The sequence below is a fragment of the Sapajus apella genome, unplaced genomic scaffold (genome assembly GCF_009761245.1).
Source record: "Sapajus apella isolate SASKATOON/1434 unplaced genomic scaffold, GSC_monkey_1.0 scaffold40, whole genome shotgun sequence".
Lineage (NCBI taxonomy): Eukaryota > Metazoa > Chordata > Mammalia > Primates > Cebidae > Sapajus > Sapajus apella.
This window is the reverse complement of record NW_022436980.1, coordinates 3680335-3703976: the sequence shown is the minus strand read 5'-3', so window position 1 is coordinate 3703976 and position 23642 is coordinate 3680335. Positions and strand designations below refer to the sequence as shown.

The 23642-nt window shown below is 38.1% G+C and overlaps 1 long non-coding RNA gene and 1 pseudogene across 2 annotated transcripts; one reads left to right on the top strand and one right to left on the bottom strand.

Moving 5' to 3' along the window:
• Nucleotides 1-439: 439 nt before the first annotated feature.
• On the top strand, nucleotides 440-21615 carry LOC116565583. The gene is made up of 4 exons (XR_004275516.1): nucleotides 440-1593; nucleotides 5505-5511; nucleotides 19973-19976; nucleotides 21605-21615. It is a non-coding gene; the product is annotated as an uncharacterized LOC116565583 (long non-coding RNA).
• Nucleotides 1323-3063, bottom strand: LOC116565580 (annotated as a pseudogene). Its single transcript, XR_004275514.1, has one exon. The product of XR_004275514.1 is annotated as an elongation factor 1-alpha 1 pseudogene (transcript).
• Nucleotides 21616-23642: the final 2027 nt, after the last annotated feature.

Here is a 23642-nt window from a genome sequence, read left to right as displayed (position 1 = left end):
ACTATTGATCTCATGTAGGAAAACACTATCACTTCCATGTTAATTATTCCTTGGCCATCAGTAAACTGCTATGCATCCAACCTTGACTCTGTTTTCTCTCTGCCAACTTTCAGTTCAAACATTTTCCTTCTGGTTTATTGAGATATAAAGAGGACAGACAATGTTACATTCATAAATTATTTTCAACTGCTAAGATAAAATGTACTGTATATATAGAGAACATCTCAAGCTATAGATAACAGAGGCAAAATAATGATGACATTTTCTCCATGAAACGTTTGACAGAAATAAAGGCATTGTCATCTATTCTCTCCTCTCCCATCATTGCCCTGTTAATTATTCTCAAGATCACTTACTTTTACTTGCTATTTTTTAAGTTGATGAGATAATTAAATTTATTAGCTACCCAAATACATTTAAAGTTTATTAAGACTCTGTGCTGCCTTTGAACTGGAAATAGAGAAGGAATAGAACACACTCTTAAAGAAATTAAAGTAATAAAGCAAAATGGGTACCACTTTATTTTAAGAACCCATTAACCAGAGCATAAGAGAGAAAGTCAAAATGGAAATCTCTGAGAAATGAACAGGTGAAACATATGCCATTCTTCCCACACAAGCATTAGTCTAGCAATCAGCCCATCCAGAATATATGTCAAAAACATTTCACAGGGGAATACTTAAAAAGTATATTTTATATTCTTAAAGATAGGGTCTCATTGAATTCTCAATTTATGCAAAGGACTCATTAAGAGACTGAAATAATGTTTTCATTTGTTAATGACAAACCCTTAATTTATTTTCTCTGTTAAGCCACTGCAAGTCTTTGGGTTCAGGATGACATAAAATACTTTATATGAAATAATCTGACTCATGACAATTTTATTCCCTGTAAATTGGATGGACACAAATTTTCTTAAACTGCAAATATTATTCTTGGTGTCATGAACTGTCATTGCTTCCTAAATCTTCAAAATTTGTTTCATTTAAATATATTGGCCAATGCTAGAGTTAATGATGATGAATACGATTAAGATTAAATTTTTAATAAACTGGATTGACTGTAGCCATGGGCAGAAACCAGCTATCTACATGATGGGATCTCTGTTGCTTGAAAAGTTTCCTGAATTATAAATATTTTTCTATTTGTTCTTAAGGTACCTAAAACTTGGTTTAAAATTATTTGTTTAAACCATTGGTATCATAAGGCCACATTAATATACCCATCAGGGAGGTGTTTTGAGGTAGTACTTTAATAGGTGTTATGTTTCTTAAGTTTTTTTTTTTTTTACAGTTTTTAATTTTATTATTTATTTATTTTTGTTTTCTCATTAAACTTTTTAAATGGGCCTCAAAATTCTGTGACAAATTTTTGGTCAAGTTGTTTCCATTAAAAAGTACTGATTTTAAAAACTGATAAAACTGCCGCAAGCAAAAAAGAAAACCAAAGGGGTCCACAAAACATTCTCCTTTCCTTCTGAAGGTTTTACGATGCATTGTTATCATTAACCAGGCTTTTACTACTAAACTTAAATGGCCAATTGAAACAAACAGTTCTGAGACCGTTCTTTCTCCACCACTGATTAAGACTGAGGTGGCAGGTATTAGGGATAATATTCATTTAGGCTTCTGAGCTTTCTGGGCAGACTTGGTGACCTTGCCAGCTCCAGCGGCCTTCTTGTCCACTGCTTTGATGACACCCACGGCGACTGTCTGTCTCATATCACGAACAGAAAAGCGACCGAGAGGTGGATAGTCTGAGAAGCTCTCAACACACATGGGCTAGCCAAGAACCATATCAACGACGGCAGCATCACCAGACTTCAAGAATTTAGGGCCATCTTCCAGCTTTTTACCAGAACGGCGATCAATCTTTTCATTCAGCTCAGCAAACTTGCAGGCAATGTGAGCTGTGTGGCAATCCAGTACGGGGGCATAGCCAGCCCTGATTTGGCCTGGATGGTTCAGGATAATCACCCGAGCAGTGAAGTCAGCTGCTTCCATTGGTGGGTTGTTCTTGCTGTCACCAGCAATGTTGCCACGATGAACATCCTTGACAGACACATTCTTGACATTGAAGCCCACATTGTCCCCAGGAAGAGCTTCACTCAAAGCTTCATGGTGCATTTCAACAGATTTCACTTCAGTTGTAACGTTGACTGGAGCAAAGGTGACCACCATACCAGGTTTGAGAACACCAGTCTCCACTCGGCCAACAGGAACGGTACCAATACCACCAATTTTATAGACATCCTGGAGAGGCAGGCGCAAGGGCTTGTTAGTTGGACGAGTTGGTGGTAGGATGCAGTCCGGAGACTCAAGCAGCAGGTTCCACTGGCATTGCCATCCTTATGGGTGACTTTCCAACCCTTGAACCAAGGCATGTTAGCACTTGGCTCCAGCATGCTGTCACCATTCCAACCAGAAATTGGCACAAATGCTACTGTGTCACGGTTGTAGCCAATTTTCTTAATGTAAGTGCTGACTTCCTTAACAATTTCCTCATATCTCTTCTGGCTGTAGGGTGGCTCAGTGGAATCCATTTTGTTAACACCAACAGTTAGTTGTTTCACACCTAGTGTGTAAGCCAGGAGGGCATGCTCTCGGGTCTGCCCGTTCTTGGAGATACCAGCTTCAAATTCACCAACACCAGCAGCGACAATCAGGACAGCACAGTCAGCCTGAGATGTCCCTGTAATCATGTTTTTTATGAAGTCTCTGTGTCCTGGGGCATCAATGATAGTCACGTAGTACTTGCTGGTCTTGAATTTCCACAAGGAGATATCAATGGCGATACCACGTTCATGCTCAGCTTTCAGCTTATCCAAGACCCAGTCATACTTGAAGAAGCCCTTTCCCATCTCAGCAGCCTCCTTTTCAAATCTTTCGAAGGTTCTTTTGTCCATGCCACTGCATTTGTAGATTAGATGGCCAGTAATGGTGGACTTGCCCGGATCTAGATGTCCAATGATAACAATGTTGATAAGAGTCTTTTCCTTTCCCATTTTGGCTTTTAGGGGTAGTTTTCACGATACCCATGTTCTGGCAGCAAACCCGTTGTGAAAAAGCAATTTTATTTTTTAAACTGACATGTTTCTTATAACCTTCTCACACCACACAGTGGTTTTATGCAAGTCAAGCGATATAAGAAACATGGAGGACTGCCTGAGCCTTAAGTGAGAGTCTCAGAGTTGCACCTAGAACCAAGGATAAAGGCTGTGTAATTACAGAAAAATCAGACCTCAAGGAGGCTGGACCTACTTCTAATTCTCTCCTGAGGTTGGCCTAGATAATAAACTATCAAGGAAGAAATAAAATAATAAATAATCATCTTTTCCTTTTTTGACTTTTTCATTTTGCTTTATTTGAGATACTGATAGCATAGTTGACCCAAATAGGAGGAAAATTCACTTGCATAAAAGAAAACATTTAAATTCTGTCAGAAACTTGGATAGCACCTAAGGGACCTGACAGGCTACAGGATCAGAAATCTTTATATTTCTACTAAGATTACATTTTAAATGTTTAAATTATATAGATGCAAAATCATTGAATAGCTGAAAGTTTAAGACAACAGATAGACCTAAGTCTTTGCAATTTATGAAACTGTATTATTATTTCATGTGTCTTATGGACATTTATTTGTTTCTACTAGGAAAATAGCTAAATTTTAATAACAAATATAATAGCAAAAAATCAATATCAATATATTTGAAATAGAAACTTTCTTTTCAATAAGACATCTTCATGTATTTATAAGATTTCAGGTCTGGATCAGGAGCTATGATTCTGATATAGGCCCATTGCTTCTAAATGGCTGCCATTTAACTAAAACATAGTAATTGTATCATTATTCATAATTTTTTAAATTTGTTGGTAATATTAATTTGTTTAATATTATTACTTCATGCAAAACCAACCAACCAATCAACACAATGGATATACTACCAAAGAGACACAAGTATTCTAATTCTTGAAGTGATCTTAAATGTGGGCTTTTTGCATATAGAGATTATAGATAGATTTGGGGATTCCAGGCTATTTGCAGGTTTCTTACTTAATCCCCCTTGAGCATAGGTGGAAATGTGTAGAGGCTTGAATGAAGGCCTTGTAGCTGAGGTACAGAGCAAATCTTGTTGGGAAGCAGCCTCTCTGAGCTAAATGACAAGTGTAGCAACCCCTAAGTTAGCATATCTGAGTGAAGAATCTGTGGAAAATCATCTGTTTGATATTCTGTGCCCTATTTAAAATTTAAAGTAATTTTGGGGGCTAGCAACCAGGAGCAAATGTCAAATATTCTCTCTTTGAGTGCACTTATTTAACCAATTTAGCTAGGTCTTTCTTCAACGGTGCTCTCAGAGACAGGACACTGGTACAGAAATATGTATGATTAGCTGGTAGTATGGCTGTTTCTCCGTAGTCCTTGCTCTATCTCTAAATAAAGGCTTTGGTCTTCAAACTGCCCAACCCAGCCTTATCCCCTAAGTAAAGAGAACTCAATAAATGTGGTCATGTAAAAGAATAATTTATGATGCTTGGAATTAAAAACAAATACCAAACCAAGGGTGGAATTAGGTCAAAACCAAGTTTGATATATAACAGGTTATAGGCATATGAAATACGATTGTAAATGATAAGCTTATGTATATTTAACTATGTTAATTATATTTATGTAAGGTATTTTTTCTTTTCAAACCAATGAATTGTCTCGATTCTTCAAGAGTAATGAGGAAATATTAATTAAATCTGATAATTACATTTTTCTTAGTGAATATATTTTAATAGAAAAGATGCGTATTTGAGGGGATATAACCTAATTTTAGAGGAGAGAGGTCAAAATAATCAAGATTTGATGGCGAGAGACAATTGGAATATATTTCTATTTTTGCTTCACAACATCTATTAGATGTATAAACGATTTTCTCTAACAAGTCTCCAGACACATGAAAACACATTTAAAAATTGTATTTTACTTCCTATTTTTCTGATTCCCAGCAGCAACTGAATAAAGTTCTAAGGGACCTGACTGAGGCTACAGGATCAGAAATCTTTATATTTCTACTAAAATTACATTTTAAATGGTTTCGTCAAAGCATAATATACACAAAAGTGCAAAGATCATAATTATACCACTTGATGAATTCTCAAAAATTTGACATATCTATTTGAATTAACACCAATATGGAAACAGCACATTACCTCACTCAGAATCTCCCTCATGTTTTCTTACAGTCATTATCCTTCTCTTCTGACTTCCAGCAGCATATATTAATTTTGTCTTGTATGTGCTTAAAAGAAGTGGAAGCTGGCTTATTTTGCTCATTATTTTTTTTCTTTTTTGAGATGGAGTCTCACTCTGTCATCCAGGCTGGAGTGCAGTGGCTCATTCTCGGCTCACTGCAACCTCTGACTCCCTAGTTCAAGTGATTCTCTTGCCTCAGCCTCCCGAGTAGCTGGGATTACAGGCACGCACCACCACACCTAATTTTTTTGTATTTTTAGTAGAGATGGGGTTTCACCACGTTGGCCGGGATGGTCTGGATCTCCTGACCTCATGATCCACCCTGCCTCGGCCTCCCAAAGTGCTGGGATTACAGGCGTGAGCCACCGTATCCAGTGTTATTTTGTTCAATATTATGTTTCACAATTAATTAATATTATTGCATGTAGTCATAAATTGTTCTCATTGCTGCATAGTATACCATTGTGTAAATATAACCCAATTTAAAAAAAATTACACATTGAAATTTCATATATAAAAAAACAGCCTTAAAATATACATCAATATCTATCTATCTATCTATCTATCTATCTATCTATCTATCTACCTATCTATCTACCTACCTACCTACCTACCTATGATGCTGTATAACTGAACAGAACACAGATACATAAATGTTTTAAAAGTTAATAATCTTATTTTTAAATGCCAAAGGGTTAGGGAGAAGCCACAAAAGAAATCTCTTCCAATTAATACCACATTGAAAAAATAGAAAAATTCAATACTCAACATCAATTAAGAACCCTTAATATCTGCACATGATCTGAAATCAGTTTTAAATGTGATGAGCCATATCAAGTTCTCTTTGGTAAGCAAATGAACAATGACATGGATGTCAGTGACATTGATAAGTATTAATTGATAATTAAGTTGATGATGATGGGGAAAAAAGTTAAGAATCATGAATTTGACCTCAGGAGAGGAAGCTCATCAAAATCAGATCATGTCTAAATTAGACATGTCCTTAAAATGAAAGGCAGTTTTGGTCTAGAAGAAGTCATAATAATTCAACTAATGACTACTAAAGTATTTTCAAATTACAGATCTCACTTGAATTTGGTTTATTGTATAGGGAAGGCTAATTTATAATTAGGAGTTGAATTTCCATTTTATGAATATGTTAAAATCCTTATATACCATTTTTACAATAATTTACAAAAGTTTCCCTAATAGTTTTGTTTAAAGCATTAATTTTCTAAACAAATATTTTGTTTTAATGCTGTGGTCACTAACTTAACTGGAGCTCTGAATTGTGAAATGTGAGAAATACCTTTGTCAGACCTCTTACATTTTCTCTAATATTTGATATTTGGAAAATTTTATGAAAGAAAACTTTTTTTTTGACCACCCGGAAGCACCATATGTGAAGTATTTTGGCTCAACTGAGAGTTCTGTGCCTATTTCTGCAGAATCTCTATTCATCTTCCACTTTTTATCTTGTCATACCTTGAACATATCCTGTTACCTTAATTGTCCTTGATGTTTCCTGCATTTATTCTACAGCATACTTCCATAAAGTTGTCCTTCCTCTATTATATTTTCACAGAGAAAATGAAAAATGACTCTCTGCCAGTAATCATCCACCTCATAACTATTAGAACAGAATCAAGAGTCTAAAGCATTTCCAAGAGCTCAGTGTCTTTATTATCACAAACACGCAACTGAAACTATAAATTCAGCAAATGCAGAGTTTATATTGATTCAATATTGCACTGAGGTTTCATGGCAATAGCATTGCCTCTCAAAAGACAGAAACAAATGTCCAATTGCATGTAAGCTAATAAAGAACTTAGTCAAATGGGGCACCTTTGCCATGTTAGGAAGGCTTCTGTATCCAGTGAAGCACAACAGTGCAGAGCAAAGAAAAGTAGTTGCATGGCCAGGGTCACTAGACTTTATCGATGGGACAGCCAATGCTTGAAGGAATTCTCAGGAGAAGTAGATCTTTTCTATGAATGAAACAAATATTCGATCCAATACTAGAAATCTACTATACATAAAATATTGTGGGCATTCCAAAAAAAAAAAAAAGTTAACCTCGTTCAAAGTTGCTTACAATGTGGTGAGGCTTGTATTTTGATGTGAGCTATAAATCGCAACAAAAATTTGATAAATACATAACAGTAAGAAAAAGACTTTCTAATTCTCAAAGCATAATGCCTTTGAACTTGAATTTTGAGATATGATCATGTCTGATGAGACTAATTTCTGCATTTTAATTATGGCATTTACTGGAAGTGCTCACTGAGAGTAGAGGACAAGGAAGCTCAAGTGTCTTTTGTAGAAGTGTGTCCAGAGCAAAAATTATATTGGCAGCAACAATCACTTAATGAAAGAAGAGAAATATGAAAAAAGATTTCAACTCGAAAGCTATTTTATAATCACAGGAAGCTTTAGATAATGGCCTGGCACTAAAATGGTCCCGGGAGTAGCTGCCAAGGGGAGTTATTGTTGTTCTTTGTTTAGTTTTCTTTGTCTGAAGCTCAGTTCCTGTGAAAAGAAGCCTTTGCTTTGGGGGTAGGGAAAAAAGATATCATAATCTCACCTCTGCCCAGGTTTAAAATATTTCTAGGAGAGGAACAGTGACTCTTGAATGCCTTTGCCTCAGCTTGAAGCTGCCACTAACGGCATAGCAAACACAAAGTACAAAAGATGTCTGTGTTGCCGGACCTGGGACTTTGGTAACATCCTGCTTCCAATTAGAAGAACAAGCTGAGCCATAGTACAACCAGGCAAGCTTGAGTCAGGTATTTGGAAGGAGAGAGAGTGAAAGAGAAGAGCCAAATCAGTAGGCGTATTGTCCTGAAGAAGTGGTCTGGCAGCTGGAGGGACCCTGTAGATTTAGCCAAGGAGTCATCATGAGCTGCCTTACCTGCTGCAGGTATATTCTGGCATTTATGCTCAAATGTCAGAATGAACTAAATTTCTCACCTGGGAAAAGTGCATTTTCTACCTGCATTCCTGATCCCATCCCCCACTTCCTCTGTCATCTTCTATCAATAACTTGCTGTTTCCTGCATCTTCATTTTGTCCAGTTTTCCTAGGTACTTTCTTTGGCCTTCACTTTCTCAAAAGATAAAATATAAATACTTATTTTATTCCCCACCTGACTGAATTATCCCAAGAGCAGGAGTCTAAGGCATTGGGAAAGGGCTGAAGTCCTGAGTGCCTGCATTAGTTACAGGTACTGAGGTGTGGAATTAAGTGAAGCATGGTGGGTGGACCTAATACAGGTTGATTATCCCTAATTCTAAAATCTCAAATTTGAAATGCTCTAAAATCAGAAACTTTTTGAGAACTGACATGTTCAAAGGAAATGCTCACTGCAGTATTTTAGATTTTGGATCCTTGGATTAGGGAATGTTTATGTATACTGCAGCTTCACAAAATTAAAAAAAAAAAATTGAAATCAGAAATATTTCTGCTCCCAAGCATTTTGAACAAGAAATACTCAATTTGTAAACAGGTCACACAAAATGGAAGAAGGTAATTTGAGGGATGAACCAAACCACATGCAGACTGCACCACATGCAGACAGCCACCAAGGCATAAAAACACAACAAGAGCAGAATAAAACAAAGATAAAATCCTCTGGAGCATGGGGTAGCAGGCCAAGCCTGGAGAGTTCTGACCTCCCGGCATTTATCCATAGCCACAATTTTTATGAAGATTGGTGATTGTTCATTCAGGGAATGTTTGAACTGTTATCACATTTCTGCCATTGCCCTTCACCACCAAACTAGCTACACAATTTACCAATAGTTCGTTTTTCTATTTCTGATCACATAGCCTGTAAACATTTACTTCTCCTTTGAGATTGTGTTCTTCAATGTCATTAGTAACTCCATAATAGCCAAATTCAGTGATTCTTTTTTAGCCTTCATGCCTCTTAAATTTCTGCAACATTCAGTTGTAGTTATGTTACCCCTTTTCTCAAATCTCACCCTTACTACTTTGGCTTCCATCTTTCTCTCTGTTCACTTACAGAAAATCTTCACCAAGTGACAAAAAGAAAGCAGAAAAAGGGCACACATTCATGAGCTTGCGTTATGACCTGAAATGATTAATCCATATTCTTTTTTTTTTTTTTTTTTTTTTTTGAGATGGAGTTTCACTCATGTTACCCAGGCTGGAGTGCAATGGCGCGATCTCGGCTCACCGCAACCTCCGCCTCCTGGGTTCAGGCAATTCTCCTGCCTCAGCCTCCTGAGTAGCTGGGATTACAGGCACGCGCCACCATGCCCAGCTAATTTTTTGTATTTTTAGTAGAGACGGGGTTTCACCATGTTGACCAGGATGGTCTCGATCTCTTGACCTCGTGATCCACCCGCCTCGGCCTCCCAAAGTGCTGGGATTACAGGCTTGAGCCACCGCGCCTTACAGGTTTCATTGAATCGCTCTGGCTGCGCTGCTGAGAATAACTATAGGAAGCCAACAACCTCGTTAGGAAGACCTCGCAGTACGACAGACTAGTGTTCACAGTAGCTCTGACAAAGATTCTATCAGTAAAAGTACAGAGAGGTGGTCAAATCCTGGACATACACTGAAGGGAGAGCCACAAGATATTGTGGGCTCTCTCACACGTAGGGTGTGAGGGGAAGAGAGGAGCCAGGCCATTCTGAGACGTTAGGGGCAGACAACTGTAAGGAGAGTCTTGCCACCAAATATGATGGGAGCAGATAAGGAACAAAAAGGTTTAGGGGGAAGATCGGAAGTTCAGGTTTTGATATTTGAAGTCTGAAGCATTTATGGAGACAACCCAACAGAGATATTAAGTAGGCAGTGAAATATATAAATCTGGATGTCAGAGAGAAGTCTAGGCTGGAAATTGAAATTTGGGATTCATTGGCATTTCAGATGGACACATGAGCCAGACAGCAAATGTCAGCACAGCAAGGTCTTGGAAACATTATTTCAGATTCAGAGTCAATGAATATTTGTTAAGCACCTACCACATGCCAAGCTCTATGCTAGGTACCTTCAAATATTTTTTTTTCACCCTTACACAAACCCATGATGAAGTTTTACATAAGAAAAGACATAATGAAGAAAGTGAGTGTTGAAAAAGTGGACAAGCTTTTCTAAAGTAGCAGAATTAGCATGTTATGAAGCAAAGCTTCTAACTATTGCTTGCTTCATCTCCTCATTTTTATCGCTCTAGGGGCATCTACATTTGCTTATCCTCATAGGCCTCATAAATCCTGGGTATCTGACACTAGGATACTTGTGTCATAAAATGGGGACTAAATTTATCCTCAGTGACTTCAGGACCTCATAGATGAGTTGCCACAGGGGGTATTCAAGGTGGCCTGCCTGGCATCTTGCTTTCAGTAGGTCTGAGCACCCAGTGGCAGGGCTGTGGGTCTGCTTCCCATGTGATGTAAATGTCCTTCCTGTTCCCAAGTGCTGTAAAGTGCACTGTGAAACACTAGTCTCCCTTAGCTGCACCCACTCAGGCTTATTCAGAACTGCACAAGGCTCACTGCCTCCGAATCTTTGTAGAGAGGAAAACTCAAGGCGGCTGGACCTTATATCAGGGTAAAAGAAGGTTCTGACAGGTAAACTGGAAATAGTGCCTTCTAAAGAGAAATCTGCCATTTTAGTTTCTTTTGGTGCCTTCATTTTCTGCCTCACTGGGATTTGTGATTGTAGGTATAGAATATGAATTTCAGAACTCTCCTATTTGGTCTTCCATTTTAATGTCGCTGAGTTGGCGAGGCACAGACCTTTCCTTCTGAACTTTTTAAAATTGTCTTCAAGTATAAGGTAGCCTTCAGATACTTCCTATTTCTCACTTGACTACTCCACATTCCTAATTCCCTATAGTATCTCACCACTGGGCATAGTATAATTTCCTAATTGTTTTCTGTATTCACATCTTTACTAGCTCCTAAGTTCTTCAAGGGCAGAGCATTGCCTTAACTCCTTAACTTCACTGTGTCCTTAGTACCTAGACCCATACGAAGCACTTAGTGTCTCCATCATATCTGCTGCCTTATTCAATAACTTTTGCAGGCACTGACATAACCATGCACTCTGGCTCATAAGGTCAACAAATGTCCCAATGTCTGAGAACAGACTGACCAGAAGGTACCCTCTGCAGCTATGAGCAAAAGCAGCAGCCTTTCTAGCTAACTGCCTTTTCCTGAAACCCCAAGAGCTTAGGTTTCCCACCAGGATTCTTGCTGCAATACTTCCCTGACCAGGATGCTCAGACTTACCTGCTTCACACCATGACCTCTGCCGTTTGCTTGGTACTGGGAGGAACTATCATTTGTCAACGCCTTCATTGTATACCACCTATTCCTGGTGTCTTACGTAGATTAAAAAAAAATCATATCCATAACAAACTCTTCTTTACAGAAGAGAAAACTGAGGATCAGAAAGGTTAAGCAATTTTCTAAGATCCCACAGAGAACAAGGGATAGATTGAAAAACAGAAGCCATAATTGGATGCTCCTGAGCCATTCCCCTCCCCTGAATTTGCACTGCTTTGGTTATCTAGGTTGATCCAACAAAATACAAAACAAACTCCACATCCCTTACATTCCAGTTTTGTGATATGCTCTCCTTAACTGGCTTCAATAATCATACTTCTTCTGAGTTTTTATATTTATGCTTATTGTCTTACATCCTATTCCCTCCTCCTCTACCTGCTCCTCAAAGGGTGGTGTATACACCAGAGGTCTCAATGTCTTTATCACTTTTTACCTTATGCGAAGATCATCCTTAGTAATGCCATTTGTTACCAGAGTCGCAACTCTCACCTACATGCTGATGCTGATGATTTAAAAACGTGTGTCTTTAGTCCTGACTTTTCTCATGAATTCCATACCTTCTTACTGGACTTCTTACTCGGGTGTTTCACAAACTTCTCAAACTGCAAATACCCATAGCTAGAATAAGTGTCTTTTCTCTCTGATTATTCTATCCTCCAGCGTTTTAAATTTCTGTCAAAAAGTTGTCATCCTCCCAGTCATCCTAGTCAGGAAATCTTGAAGAAGTTGCTCCTTGCCTGTCTCTCTTTTACTCACAAAACCAGTCACCAGGTCCTCTCTACACTGCTTCTAAAATGGCTCTTGCCTTTCATTCTCCGGTCTTCATTCCCACTACCATTCCTGTCTTTAGCTTAGATCCACACCATCACTACAAATCAGTTTCTCTGGTTTCAGTCTTTCCCTCATCTGGTGCTTTCTCCATATGCCATCAGAGTTATGTTTCTAAAAACAATCCAATATGACATCTCCCATCTTAAAAGATTCATTTGGTACCAGCTAACAGGACGCATTAGTACTTTTAGTACATGTAGTACTTTTGCACTATTCTGCTAATCCTCTACCACACGGTCCAGGCACAGAACTGTTTTCTTTTTTATAATTTTTCCATTCTATGAACACTCTCTACAACTTGTCTTGACTTCTGATCTGCATTCTTTTTGCCTGGACTGCACTTCTCTAACTTTTCACTCTTAAGAAAAATCTTACAACATCTTTGAAAGCCCAGATCCAGTTCATTTTTGTGAAGCTTTCCCTGACCCATCCAAGGATAATTAATTACTCTTCACTTTTTGCTTCTATACTTTTTTCATCCAACCATTATAACATGCCTCACATTCTTCCAGAGTTAATTTCTGAGAGGTCTGATTCACTAGCTAGATTGCTAGCTTCTTGAAGGCAACAGCTGCAGCTCATTCATCTCCAAAACCTATACATTAAGCACAGTACTGGGCATATAATAGGCCCTCAGCAAATGTTTGCTGAATTAAACTTAATTTAAATGATACATAATGAGAAAAATAATATTTCATATATAGGATTGGCAAACTCACTTTAGAGACAACTGTTTAGAGGCATATCTATTCCAAAAATGAGATGCTTCAACAATCACAGTGCAAAAGGAAATAATTAGGTCTGCTATACACACAAACTTAACTTCTGTACTTTCAAAATGATTTCAAAAGGGAGAGATTTTGCACAGAACTATTGATATTGAGCAGGATGTTGCTTTCCTTTCAGTAAGCATGACAGAAAAAAAAAATTAAGTCTCTAGAGTGTTTGTAATTTGTTCTCGTGGAGGGAAGTAGCTGGCGATTCCTCCAACAACTGTTGGGTGGGCTACGCACATCTTGACATAATCTATAACCAGTAAGACACGTCTGTCTCCAGGGATGTCTTTCTGCTCTGAAGCTCTAGAGTGCTGCTAAGGGAGACTGGCTTAGAGCTTTTCATGGAATACCTCACTAAGTAAGAATCTACAAAGCCCTGATACTTGCCATATCTGCCTTTTCCTGGGGCCATGGATTATTATACTTGCCAGTTTTCAGCCTCAATAAAAAAACTCTGGCCAAGCAGATGAGAGGCTTTAAAGTATAGCTATATTTTAAACAGTGTCTTTTAATAATACCTACCAAAGCATTAACAATGATATGTGTGTAAAATCTTACATAAATGCTAGACAAATTATATATATATATATCTAAATCTATCTACACATATTATTTATAATTCTCCCTTAAATTTAATCTCTATCATAGTAACAAAGTTTATATATTCATTCTTATATTATTTCAACTGCTAGCATGTCCTTCATTTTGGTTTGAGGCCAGTAATAGTAACCAGGTCTTCTAATCCCAAATGAGGGGGCTCTCTGCAAAGACTCAGTCCTGCCCAATTTCACTACCATCTCAGATATAATCACTTAGATTGCATCAATCTTTCCTAAATCTTGAGCAGAGGGAGAAAGAAAAAAAGCACTCTTTTTCAAGGTCATGGATAGAGAATGCAGAAAATCAAGACACAGAACCCAGATCTGTTCTTGATTGGGTTCTCAATCTAGTTCTTTCATATACACTGTGAACAACAAAATAGGAGTGAAAAGACATATATCAAAGCCAACAAAAGATGAAAGCTCAAAGGGTGTGTGTGTGAAGGGAATCAGGTGAGAGTTGAAAATACAGAGTTGATGAGAAAAACAATAAAAACAAGACACTCAGGTGGCATTAGCTACAAAGAGCAGCCTTGCTGGTCAATCCACCAGTGGTATCTGAATGCTGGGGAAAGATGATTAAAGAAAGGGAGTATCAGATGTGCATAGAACTCACACGGAAGATATACTAGATTTTAAATTCTAAAGTGATTTTGAAATCTGTTTTATTATTCTTAGTTTTTTGAAGCACAGAGGGAATCTGATTGAGTGAACATCTTAGCTTGTAGCCCAGCCAGGAGTTCACAAGGCCCTGAACAAACCTTCTGCCTGCTCTCCCCAGGCCTTTGAGGATCCCACACACTCAGTGGCTAACAGGAGAGGCAGCTGGAATATGAAGAGTGGTACCAAGTCTGTCAGCACTGGTCCAGTTAGGGAGGCTTGTGTTCATTCACTGTCTCAGCTTAAGGGGCCTTTGTGGGAAATGGCAATTCACAGTGTGAATTTCAATAGAATCTTTAAATCTCTCGATTTTTCTCTTTGCCAAGAAAATTTCCCACTGCCAGACACTTGTAGATTGACAGCTCTGCAGGTATTTCTCTAATATAGCTGTTCCTTTCTGACTTTTTACTGTATCTAGGGCCTTGTTTCCTAAAGGGGTGTGTGTGCCTGTGTGTGTGTGTGTTTGTGTGTGTGTGTGTGTGTGTGCACGTCTGTGTGTGTATTTAATATTATTTTGATGGCTCTTTCTTTTCTAACTGGCATCAGCCTTAAATTAAAATGAATTGGATACTGGCATCACATAGAAATATTGTTTTTATAGGTTTCTCAAAGTAAGATGTATTAAAGAAGACATATCGAGTTTCCAGGGCTTGCGTTGCTATAGCAACCAGTTGAGGCCTAGTTTGGAGAATGGGAATTGGGGGCTAACAAGAGACTACCAGATATGTTTTCCTCAACCATAAAAGTTCTGAGTGAATTAGATTCCCACTGTCTTTGTGGTTTTCAGATGTAGAACAAGCAGAAAATAGGTAGGTGGGAAAATTCAGGTATAGGTTCTTGCACTGAACAAGGCAGAGAGTAAGTTACAAGTGAGCACAAAACTACCCCAATGTGCTTCACAGAATCATCAAATGTTAGAGTCTGGAACACATGAGGAAGTTGAGGCTCAGAGAGGTTAAGTGACCTACCTAGCAAGCAATGGCAGATCTGGTACAGGAAAAAAAATATCTTGCATCTCCGCTAAATAATGCAATTGTGTCCCAAACGCAGACAGAAATTTACAATAACACACAAACATAATCGTATTTCAGCACAGTAAAAACCATCTAACGTAGGAAGTAGAAGCTAGAGGTGGAATTACTTGCTGCACTTACCTTTAACCTTTGTGGAGATGCCCAGTGCAGTAGGAAAGGAACAACGATCACTTTCATCCTCTTCAATGAGTCTCACTATGGGCCCCGGAGCTCGTGAAAGTGTTTTCACTAATTAGATCAGTATGATAACAGTGAGGAAATTTATTTCCACTCTACCATCAAGCTAGAAGCTTGCCCACACCAAATCCACAACAGGAATGTTCTAATTCTCTTTAACTCCATCATTTGCTTATGACCCTTTATGGAATTCTGTGCTTAGAACTGCATGTCTAGTCTAATACTCTCCAATTGGAACATAATGCAAGCAATAAATGAAAGGGACATATGTAATTTTTAAGACCCTGTTAGCCGCATTTTATAAAAAGTAAAAATAAGCAGGTAAATTAATTTACATAAGCATATTTTACTTAATATATATAAAATATTATTCTAATATATAATTAATAAAAAACATGAATGAGCTATTTTACATTTTTATACAAGATGAAGAAATGTGGTATGCATATTACAGTTATAGTACATCTCAGCTGGACTAACCACATTTCAACAGCCCATTAGTCACATGTAGCAAGTGATTACTGTATTGGGCAGTGGGCATCTAGAGTTTAAGGTCATAATGCCTGTGAATCTTGAGAGGAAGAGGAAGAAAAAAATGAACTCTTTTTTTTGTTTGTTTTTTGAGACAAGGTCTGACTTTGCTTCCCAGGCTGGAGTGCAGTGGCAACATCTCAGCTCACCACAACCTCCGCTTCGCAGGCTCAAGCAATTCTCCTGCCTCTTGGCTCAGCATCCTGAGTAGCTGGGATTACAGGTGCACACCACTACTGCCTGGCTAATATTTCTGTAAATTTCTGGATTTTTTTTTTTTTTTTAGTAGAGACAGGGTTTCACCATGTTGGCCAGGTTAATCTTGAATTCCTGACCTCAAATGATTCATTCGCCTCAGCCTCCCAAAGTTCTGAGATTACAGGTGTGAGCCACCATACCTGGCCAAGATAAACTGTTCTTACACCCTAAAATTTCCCCACCCTACTGTAACATTATCTCTGCCAACTTTTTACATAAATGTTCTACTTCAAATCACAGAAGATAATTTATCATCTCATTAGTAGTTCTTCTTTATCTAATTTTATTACTTCTAAACTAAGTGTATGAAATACAAACCCAAAATTTTAAGTTTAAAATATAAATATGTGTGTATAGAGAGATATGTAGATTAATGTGTATGTGTAAATACATATATAAAGCTTAGTTTCATAAAATTTGGATTATTTACTTTTTGTTGCTTTTGCTTGCATAATAGGATAATTACCTTAGTTTTTATTCCATATCTTCTGTAGAACAAGGTGGACTATAAATAAATAATAACTTTATTTTTATATCTCATTTCCCCTGCAGTCACAGCATTAGCGTAAAACCTCTATCTACCGAATAAAATATTTCATCAGACCATGAATGACTTGTTTTATCAGAGGGAATACTTTTAGCCAAAACACGTTGTGACCTTCTGTTATTGAGCCATATATTAATAATATGAAAAGTGATAAAGAGAAAATTTGAATCAGTGGATAATAAATGTCTAACGCACTAGGCTCAGGCTGGCAGTCTCTCTCACCACCCGAGGCATGAGTGCAAGGGAAGGCAGTTTGTATTCTGTGCTAATCCTTTTTTTTAATGCCCAATTCCCCTCCTTTTTTTTTAACTGCCTCACATTTCAACACTTCCATATAACTAGCTAATCTGATAAACCCACACCTGTTTACGTGTCAATGGAAAAAGTTGAGAAAAGCCTATTTGTGGGCTATCTCCGTTTTCCTAGGTTCTAAGTGTCAAAAGATAGTTGAGAGTGTGTGTGTGTTTGTTTGTTGTGGAGCCATTTTCTTTGCTTTTGTGATCTAATAGAAAAATGGGAAGTGGACTAAGCACTGTGGCTCACGCCTGTAATCCCAGCACTTTGGAAGACCTGGGCGGGTAGACTACTTGAGCCTAGGAGTTTGATACCACCCTGGGGAACATGGTGAGATTCTGTCTTTGCAAAATATACAAAAATTAGCTGGTCATGGTGGTGCCCGCGTGTAGCTCCTACAACGTAGGAGGCTGAGGCCTGGGAAGTCAAGGCTGCAGTGAGCCTTACACCACTGCACTCTGGCCTGGGCAACAGAGTAAGACCCTGTCGCAGAAAGACAAACAAACAAACAAAAAACAAAAAAAACGGAAAAGAAAAAGAAAAAAGGGAAGTGCCTGTTTCTGGCTTTTGGCCTGGAGGCTGTGCTTCCCAGCCTGTGAGAATGGCCACCCTGCAGGCTGCAACCCTTTATAAGAAATAAAGCTCTTCTCTCCAAATTTATGAACCTCTTTGCTCTTCAGTTGATGCGATTAAAAAAAAAAAAGTGATGCTAAATGAAAACTTTACATCAAGAACAGAGAAAAGCTGCATTAAGATAGGCCATAAATGGAATGATTTAGGACAGCCTTGTTTTAGCACAGGGTGTGTGTGTGTATCTGTGTGTCCCTGCATGCATGTGTGTATGTGTGTTTGTGTATGTTTATGTCTAGTGTGGTCATTTCACCAAATATCTACCAGAATGTGAAATGTGACTTATTTTTATGTAGAATAAATATAAACTCTGAATCACTGTATTTAGCTTAGTTGCTAAGTATAAATTATTTCCTGTTTTTATCTGTTACTCATAAATATAAAATTAAAGGGGAATGTTTTGTAGTAATCTACAAATAATTTTGAAAATTAAAAAAAAATACAAATACTATGAGAGAAAGTTGTTTATTGGGATGTGGATCTACAGTTTCTCATAGAAGTAATTTTATAAGAGCACAATTGATAATAATGGTTACCATGCACAAAATTTCAACATACGTGTGGCATATTTTCTTTTTGTCATAACAATACTGCAGAGAAATTATTATTATCTCCATTTTATGAATGAGGAAAGTTAACATTACATGATTTTCTTAACGCTGTGTGACCGAACATTGGCAGAGTCAGCATTTAAAAGGAAGTCTCCCAGGTCTAACAGGTCTGTGTTTCGTCCACCAAACCAGAGGCTTCCTTGGGGTTGCAGTTCTACCCATACAATCTGATTTAATATCGCATCACTAAGTCATAATATTTATAAAATCATAGACCTTAAGCCAAGCGTATCAGATTTATTCTACATCAAACTCATTCTCAGTTGTAGCTACAGTGACAGAAACATGTCTACCCTTGATGCAATTCTGGCTATACATAAGTAACAGTGAAGAAAGGGGACATAGGAAGGGAAGAAAGGATATAACTGTTGTAGGAATGAAAGCAAATGTGGAATTCCAGTAGAATCAAAAATGGTAAGAGCATCTTCAGCTGTAGCGAGGAGGAACCTGGCCACCACGGCTGCAGCTTTACACACTAAGGGACTGTTCTTACTAAAGAGATCTTTGTAGGAAAATTGGCAATTAATTAGTCAGAAACTGCTTATGATTTCCTACTGTAAAAATGCACCAAATGACTTGCCACAAGCTTGAACTCACAATACTTGTTCATTCAGATCACTTCTCTGATTCAATAAAAATTGTAATTTAACTTCACAAAGCATTAGCTATTCAGCCCATTTTTCTACCAGAATAGAATCTTTTTCCTTGGGTCTCAGAAAGGCCAGGAACCATCTAGGTCAGTAGTTATCAACCTGGTAAGTACTTCCAAATTCTATAGCCTTCCCGACTCTTAGGGGATACTTCACTTGGGAAAAATACAGAATGGATCACAGAGATGCCAGGTGGGAGATACAGGCACGCTACCTAATGTTACAGTATCCTCAGACAACTAATACGCAAGATCTCATACCACTCCCATCAATTTCTCTGCTTGTTGAAAACACTGAACCAGTCATACCCTACTGTAGCCAAAGACCTGAACATCTAACTCAGTAAACCTCCCTGTGTTTTTACTTCCTGGTTTGTAAAATATGGATAATAGAATATATTCATAACATATAGTGGTAACTAATTAACATAAATAAAGTACAGATGGCCTGACTTATGATGGTTTGACTTAGGATTTTTCAGCTTTGTTATGGTGCAAAAGTGATATGCATTCAGTAGAAACTGTACTTTCAATTTTGATCTTTTCCTAAACTACCAATATGCCGTAGAATACTATCTTGTGATGCTCTGCAGCAGCAGTGAGCCACAGCTCCCAGCCATGTGATCCCAAGGATAAACAACATATCCTCTACAGCATGCTGTAGGCTAATGTGAGCGTTCTGAGTCTATTTAAGGTAGGTGAGGCTCAGATATGATGCTCAGTACGTTAGGTCTATTAAATGCACTTGCAACTTACAGTATTTTGAACTTACATCAGGATGTAACTCCATCATAAGTTGAGAAACATCTGTACTTAGAAGAGTATCGGACACATAGAAAGAGTGTTGTTGTTATCATTATTATTTTATGGTAAGAAACTGAGGGCTGGATAGTCCAAATGACTTATCTTTCTTAACTAAGGGCTCAGAATAAAATGCAGATTACCTAAGTTGAAATCTAGTGCTCTTTCATGACACCAGTCAACTCTCAAACTAAGGTTAATACATGGGTTTCTCATTTTCTTAGCCTGCTTGTAACTAATTGAAGTTATGCATTTAACAGGATTTTTTACCAGCATGACGGAAGTTAGATTATTGAACTACTTTAAGAAATTTAAACTATTATAGTTTGTACCTCATAATATTTTAGGAGCTTTTTGCTTAATAGAACAATTGAGAACATTAAAAGAGAGTAAGCCCCACATCGCTCAACTGATGCTACCATCCAGGACAGAAATCAGCTGCTTCCGCCTTTCTACCAACCAGCTTTGCATTAAATATTGCAAATGGGAGCGCTAGTCCACTGAACTCATGCAAGCATTCATTTATTTATCCACAAAAAGCAGAATACGGCAAAGGGAATTTGGGAGGGGTGAAATAAGGCTTGTCAGACTAACAGTGACAAATGGGATGCAATTGTTTTCCAAAAGCTTGGAGCAGAGAAGTCTTCCCTTGTCCCCTCCCCATACTCCCCACTGATTCCACCCTGCCTGCACACAGAGAAGGTGGTTAACAGAGGAAAGCCCCGTGAATAAGCTATGACAGCCCTACATTCAGAAACTGATGTCATTTCCCTAAATACTGTTTGTAAAATGGTAATTATCTGCCAAGCAATGACAGCTGGCACTTAGCATAGACACACAGAGAGACAGAAAAAGAGAGAATGAGAAAAAAGGGTCCTGCGTAATTTACCAAAGGGCTGAAAGAGAGAGGGAAACATAATCAGAAAAATAAAATGATTACCAGTGTGTGATGGGGTGAAAATTGCTTTGGGCATTTTTTTCTTTAGAGCGCACAGGATTGAATGGGATGAATGAAGCTGGAGCTCCATGATGCACACTGGAAGGGAGGAGGTTCAGGTGGCGGTGAAAGGAGGAATACACCAATGGTGCTGGGCTGTGGCAAAGGAGCAGGAAAACTGTGCACACCTAGCCCCTCAAACAGGAACCAGTCAGCCAGCGGATGCTTCATAATATATCCAAGATTGTTTCCTTCAGTTCATTTGAATTCAAGATATAATACAGTATGTACTCCTTGCCCACTTCCTTGTTATTTATGAGATGGTTGGTTTTATGTGTTAACTTGGCTAGGCTGTAGTGCTCAATTATCCAGTTACACATTAATCGAGGCGTTGCTGTAAAAGTGTTTTGTAGATGTGCTTAACACCTACAATCAGTTGGCTTTATGTTAAGGGGATGATCCTGGATGATCTCGGTGAGCCTGTTCTAATCAGCTCAAAGGCCTTAAGAACAGAACTGATGCTTCCCTGAGGAAGAAAAAATCTCCCTGGTGGACATCGGCTCCTGCCAAAGTCTTTCCAAATTGTCCTTCCAATGGCCTGTCCTGTGGATTTTGGACTTACCTAGTTAGCCCTCACAATCACATTAAAATTCCTTGCAACAAATCAATCTCTCTATCTCTCTCTCCACTCACATGCACATGCACACACAGGCACACGTGTGCTCACACACACACACACACACACACACTCCTATTTGTTCAGTTTCTCTGGTGGAAACCTGACTGTGAAATTTGTCAAGTACCTGTGCAGTAATTTGCTCAGCTAAGTGAATATGTTATGGTTAGATTTGTCATAATCCCCTCAAAATCTATAAGTTGAATTCTTAACCTCCAATACCTCAGATTATCACCTTATTTGAAAGTAGTATCATTGTAAATATAATTAATTAAGTTGAGGTCATTAGAATGGGTTCAAATCCTGTATGATGAGTGTCCTTATAAAAAGGGAAAGGTTGGACACCCACACACGCACACACACACACACAAAAGGAGAATGCCATGTGAAGATGAAGGCAGAGATCAGAGCAATGTTCTACAAGCCAAGGCACACCAGAGATCGTTAGCAAACCACAGGAAGAAAGAAGAGAGGCATAGAACAGATCCTCCCCCACAGCCCTCAGAAGGAACCAACCGTGCTGACACCTTTATCTTGGACATTAAGAATTACAGAAAGCTCCATTTCCTTACTGCTTTTGAAATACAAACTTATCCCTTTTTATACATAATGATTTTATTGACAATAGCTACCCAAGAAGAGGCCTGGATGATTAAACTGACAATCACAAAGATGTACAAATGTTCCAGAAATTTCTGAAAGTAGTTCTTTTAAATTCCTAGATTCTGGTCTCTTTTTGGATAACAGATGTTGTAGAACCCTCTATAACCATTCATCTCTCTATTTGTGCCCTCCTGGAGTGTAGCTCTTCAATCTTGTCTTACAGGAAAAGCTAACAATCACCACCTGGTGCCCCATCCCCTCTTCTAGCAAGTGAAGTTAATAGACATTCTGTAAAAGAAAAAGCAATGGCCAGGCATGGTGGTGCATGCCTGTAATCCCAGCTACTCAGAAGACTGAGTCATGAGAATCTCTTGAACCTGGGAGGTGGAAGTTGCAGTGAGCCGAGATCACGCCAGCCTGGGCAACAGAGCGAGACTCTGTCTCCATAGGTAGGTAGACAGACACAGATAGATAGATAGATAGATAGATAGATAGATAGAGATAGGTAGGTAGGTAGGTAGATAGAAAAGCAATGATTGTGCTCAATCTTCCACAAATAACTTGCAATCCAGCAGAACACAGAACCCAGGTCTTTTGATGCCAGTCACATCCAGTGGTCCATCCAAGACATTGTTTCTATGCAGTTGAGTTAGCAGGCCAGATAATTCCTCCCAGTGTTTCTTATCTAAATACAGATGTTTTTTTCTAAAATGCAGGGATGTGAATTGGATATATCATTCATCTTTTTGAGATGTAAGTTTCTTCATTTAAAAAATAAATGAATCTTTATTTAGTCTTGACATTTCAAACCAAGAGAATCAGCATCAGAAGAGTGAAAAGGTTAAAGTCCAGCTACTGTCAGTTTCTACGTACATCATATTGGCCAATTTACTTAACTTTACAAGGCTTCATTTTAAAAACGAGAAATGGAGTGATATCTCTTTCATTGAGTCATTACAGGGATGAAATGAAATAACATATGGAAACATGTTAGAAGCTTTAAAGTGGTCGAAAGAAGATAAAAATAAAGCAGTAAGGTCACATTCTGTAATCTTATGGTCTCCTTCCCCATCCCATATTGTAGAGGATAAGCATTACTGAATGTCCATTCAGCTTACATCAGACTTGTCTGGGAAAGTTTTAGTTTGCCTGGGGGCATTCAGATCATTATGCTTTTATAAGCTTCAAAGTCTGACCTAGCATGAAAATTAAGTATATGAAAAGTATTTCAGAGCCTTGTCTTTAATGGACAAATTTGGATATCACCATTATGTGCTTCTCAGCACTTACCAAATTTTTTCTTACCTCTTACTTATCTGGATTCCTTCACTACACTGTAAACACTTATGAAGTCAGAGTTATATTTTTGTCATTCCTATATTCTCAGCATCAGTCTCTAAAATTTTTTGAAATTTATTTTTTAATTGACAAGCAAAAATTATATGTATTTATGTGCACAACATGATGTTT